A 5424-nucleotide genomic window follows, 5' to 3' on the forward strand; every position below is an offset into this window, starting at 1 on the left:
CATGGCTCCCTGTTGCCTGTGACCCTGGCAGGATTCCATTTGCGCCATATACGTCACAGCCAAGGGGACCCCTCTGTCACCAGGGGCTGAACCACTGGGGCTGCCCCTGCTCCTCTGAAAAATCGATATGGCCTCAGATCATTTATAGAAAGGAAAAAGATGGCAGGCTTGGCTTTGATGCACTGGTGCTGCCCCTTCAATTTCTCTCTTACCCACTGAGCCATCACTCTATCCCTAAGCTGCCCATCCCCCCCTTAGCTTCCAGCCCAAGGATGTTTAGTAAATTGTATCTTTAATTGAACCAAATATTTCCAACTCTTGAGTGTCATAAAAAAGAAATGACTTGTATGTATGTGTAATAATATAAATGCATATGTAAAAAGTTTTAATTAAAAAAATAACAGCAACAACAAAACAAAACAAAACAAAAAAAACCCAACAAGCCAAGTGAGTTGTTAATCCCAGCACTTGGAAGGCAGAGGCAGGCAGATTGATGTGGCCAGCCTGATCTACAGAGTGAGTTCAGGACAGCCAGAAAAACAAACAGACAAACAAACCAACAGCAAAAACAAAACAAAAGAAATGACAAGAGGTGGAAGAGCCAGGTTTGATTCCCAGCACCCACAGTGCAGCTTAGAACCTTCTGCAGCTCCAGTTCCAAGGTACCTAACGCCCTCTTCTGGCCTCCATGGGAATCACATGACTGTGGTCCACAGACATACCTGCAGGCAAAACACACATGCTTATAAAATCAAAATGAATAAATCTCAAAAAAAAAAAAAAAAAAGATGACAACAACTTTCCTAAGTACCTTAAAGGATTTTAAAAATAAAACAAAACCCAGACATGGTGAGTTCCAGGCCAAGCAGAGCTACATAGTGAGACCCCCAAGTCAAAAATAAAATAAAGCTAGGCATGGTGGCACACGCCTTTAATCCCAGCACTTGGGAGGCAGAGGCAGGTGGATCGCTGTGAGTTCGAGGACAGCCTGGTCTACAAAGTGAGTCCAGGACAGCCAAGGCTACACAGAGAGACCCTGTCTCAAAAAACCAATAAATAAATAAATAAATAAATAAATAAATAAATAAAATAAAATAAAATAAAAAACAAAGGGGAGCTAGAACAAAAGGACTGAAACACAACCTATCGGCAAAAGGCTGTAGAGACCCATCGGGGTCAGTAAAGCCTTGCTTGGACAGAGCACCCGGCCACTCCGCTGGATGTAAGGTGACCTTACAGAGTTCAGGGAGCACTGAAGCTCACCTAAGCCTTGGGCATCTTTACAAGAATGTGAGGGGGTCAGGTAAGGACAATGAGAAGAGCAGAGAACTTTGTCCACAAATTCAACACCATGTCATCCCCAGCCCTTCCCTGGTCCTGTTCCTCACTGCATGGTTTACCCCGGAACCTCATCTTCTGAACTTTTTATCTACTCACCTTGAACCTGTCCTCCCTGGCCACGGGTTACTGGCTGCCTAAATCCATCCTGCCTCCCTCCTCAGCCCTCGGCCTGACCCTTTCCCTATGCCCTCTCAAAATCAGTTACAGGCCACACGTCACTTACAGAAAGGGGAGAGATGGCAGGCTGGGCTTTGGTGGTCTGGGGGGAGGCCCCTTCGGTTTCTCTCATCGCTTCTTCCTGCTGTATTGGAAGGTGCAGCCCGGCAGGTGAAGGTGAAGACAGCATCTAGGGTGAGCTGCAGAGATGAGGTGGAGGGCTCTGGGGCATTCTGTATGGCTGTGGATGGCAAAGGCCACAAGGCTGCTCAAGTCTGGAGCTTACCTCCAAGGACTTCTTGAAAACAATCCATTTCTGAGTCTCTCTCTCTCTCTCTCTCTCTCTCTCTCTCTCTCTCTCTCTCTCTCTCTCTGTCTCTCTCTGTCTCTGTCTCTCTGTCTCTGTCTCTCTGTCTCTCTCTGTCTCTGTCTCTGTCTGTCTGTCTGTCTCTCTCTCTCTCTCTCTGTCTCTCTGTCTCTGTCTGTCTGTCCCTGTCTGTCTGTCTGTCTGTCTGTCTGTCTGTCTGTCTCTCTCTCTCTCTCTCTCTCTCTCTCTCTCTCTCTCTCTCTCTCTCTCTCTCTCCTCTCTCAAGGATAGAAGCCAGAGAACAACCTCTGCTCTCTTTCTTCAGGAGCCACTAGCTAGCCAGGGAGCTCCAGACACCCCCCCTCCATGTCTCCCTTCCCTGTCCATCACTGAGATTAAAAGTGTTCTAGCTCTTGGCTTCGCTTCCTTCTCCCTCACATGAGACAGAGTCTCATTGTATAGCCCTGGCTGGTCTGGAACTCAATAGGTAGATCAGGCTGGCCTTGATTTCACAGAAATCCTCCTGCCTCTGCTGGAATTAAAGGTGTGTGCTACCATCACCTGACCAATGACTTTTTTTTTTTTAACGCATGTATGTTTATGTGTGTGCAGTCCCTGCAGAGGCCAGAAGAGGATGTCAGATCCCTTGGAACTGGAGTTACAGATGATTGTGAGCACCATGTGGGTGCTGGACATGGAATGCAGGTCCTCTGGAAGAGCAGCCAGTGCTCTTAGCCACTGAATCATCTCTTAGTTCCATGATGACTTTTTAAAAAAAATATGTATTTATTTATTATTTATACAGTATTCTATCTGCATTTGTGCCTGCATGCCAGAAGAGGGGACCAGATCTCATTATTGATGGTTGCCAGCCACCATGTCGTTGCTGGGAATTGAACTCAGAACCTTTGTAAGAACAGACAATGCTCTTAACCTCTTTGCCATCTCTCCAGTCTCCCCACCCTCACCTTTTCATTCATGATGACTATTTTTTTTTAAAGATTTATTTATTATTTATACAGTATTCTGCCCACACATGTGCCTGCCCACCACAAGAAGACACCAGATCTCAGGTGGTTGTAAGCCACCATGTGGTTGCTGGGAATTGAACTTGAGACCTTCAAAAGAGCAGACGGTGCTCTTAACCTCTGAGCCGTCTCTCCAGCCCCCATGATGACTATTTTTAACCAAGGAAGTATCATGTTTTCTGTGGCCTCTGGCATCGTCACAAATACAGAAAGGATGTCACATGAAATCAAAGCTTAAGGTAAGGTGTCCTTTACAGGGCAATTTTCTGTTGCGTGAACTCAGTGGGATGGCTTCGGGAAATGCATGCAAATGTATGCAAATCACATACAGACTCCCATAAAGTAGTCTGTGAGTACCACCTCCGCATTTACTAGAAAGAAATCTGATGGCTTTGTACCATGCCACTCTCTGTTCCGTCAGGTTTCTAATCTGTCCTCTGAAAGACACATCTGGTAGGGAAAGGCATGCATGTGGCTGTGAGTGTGTCTGAGCGTGCGGCTCTGAGGCAATGGGAGCTTCAGGGCTACTCAGACGGGCGTGGCAGGTCCAAGGCTGGTAAACATTAGTGTTTGTGCCAGAAAGATGATGGCTCAGTGGGTTAAGGAGCCTGATGACCTCAGTTTCAATCCTTGGGACCCACATGCTGGAAGGAGAGGATCAACCCCCACAGGCTTTCCTCTGACCTCTACATACTACTGTGACCCCAACCCCCCACCCCACACCCCACCCCCACCATGCACACGTCCATGCAAAACGAATACATAAAATGCAACTAAAAGATAGCCTTTGGGATGTGAGAGTGATCTGGTTTGGGCACCTACCACCCTATTTATCACCAGGGTTGACTTGGCTGATCTGCTTGGCTAGGAGTGCCATCAGTGTTCCCTGCATGGTCCTCCCAAAGCTTAGTGTTCCAGGAAAGAGAAAAGCCCTTCTCAATAAAGGAGGGTGGTTTTTTTTTTAATGCAGGGCATACAAGTAGCTGTGCTCCCTGGCTACAGCATACAAACAAACTCTCAAGAGGAAATATTTAAAACTTTCAGCCAGACGTGGGTGGCACACGTCTTTAATCTCAGCCTTCAGAAAGCAGAGGCGGGCAGGTCTCTGTGAGTTTTAGGCCAGCCTGGTCTACACAGTGAGTTCTAGGATAGCCAGGGCTACATCCAAAGACCCTGACTCAAAAGGAAAAAAAAATTATGAATAGTTTTTTTTTTGCATGTAAATGTTTACCTCAGGTATGTGTCTGTGCACGCCTTCATGTGTGTGCGTGTGTGTGTGCTTGTGTGTCTATTACATGTATGGAAGCCAGAGGTCAGCATCAAATGTCTTCCTCTATTTTTTGCCACCTTACTTTTTGAGGAAGGGTCTTTCACTGGACTTGGAGGTCACCAATCCTCTAGGCTGGCTGGCCGGTGAACTCCAGGGACCTGCCTGTCTCTTCACCTCCGGCTCTAGAGTTACAAGCACATGCCACCGTACGTGGCTTTTAAGTGGTGCTCGGGATTCGATCTCGGGTCTTCGAACTCGGGTCTTCCTGCCTGCAAGTCCTTTCCCCCACTGAGCCAATTCCCACCAGGCCCAGCTGGGCAGTCTTATACAAGGTGAAGGTGAAGGGAGGTGGTGAGGAAGGAGGCTTAGCACAAGGCCCTGCAGCCGTCTGGACAGCATGAGCTTTCAGAAGTAATTCAGCCTTCAAGTGCTTTGTCCAATTATCATTCTGGACAGCAGCCTCGTTTGTTCCTACAAGCACGCATCGGTTCATTCATTCGACAAAGATGCAGAGAGCGTGGACTCTGGGATCAGCTCTCTGCGGGGTTCCAGGACGTAGGACAGAAAGGACACTGTCGGGTTGGGTTTTTTTTTTTTTCCCCTTTTTCTTTTTCACACAAAAAGAATTCTTTTCTTGCTGTCCTTGCTCACAGGGACCTCTTTTAATCTCAGAGCTCTGTCAGCACCCAGAGCAGGTGACAAATGTATCAGCCAGAACCAGCATACACAGGGGCAGGCCTGGCAGCCTAGACTGCAAGAGGAAGAAAGGTCTGGCTGTACCTGGGAAAGTCAAGGCCACACGGAGGAATGCACCGTGTCTCAAGGCTATGCAGGAGCCTGCCAGGTGGACAGGCAGAATGGATGCTGTGTGCCAGGCCACAGAAGCATGAAGCCGCACGGCTGTGTGTTCCAACTGGGAAATACAGTTAACGGTGTCAAGATGTGCCTTTCCCCGGCTCCCCTGCCTCCTACAAGCGCTGGTGACATTAATGGGCCTCGGGTGCTTACTCCTCAATTATGGTATAAACAGCCAGTCGGTGTCATTTGTCCTCTGCTGTTGCCTAGCTTTGTCACTTCAAGGAGACTGAGTCACTGAGAACTGTCTGGGGCTGTCTGTATCATCTTTGTCCGCCCCCCCTTTGCCCCCCCCCATGCTTGCACCAGAGATCCAGATCAGTGTCTCCCCTTGGACTCTCAAGCAGACAAGAGATGGAGTTTGCTCAAAGTGTGGGAGTGGATTGAAAAAAAAAAAAAAAAGATCCCACCTTCGTGACGCTTTCTTCACCGAGCACTCCTCCAGTGACCAGCAGTTAAGAGTCCGA

This window comes from Acomys minous, assembly GCF_964271855.1.
Source record: "Acomys minous genome assembly, chromosome: 6".
Classification (NCBI taxonomy): Eukaryota; Metazoa; Chordata; class Mammalia; order Rodentia; family Muridae; genus Acomys; species Acomys minous.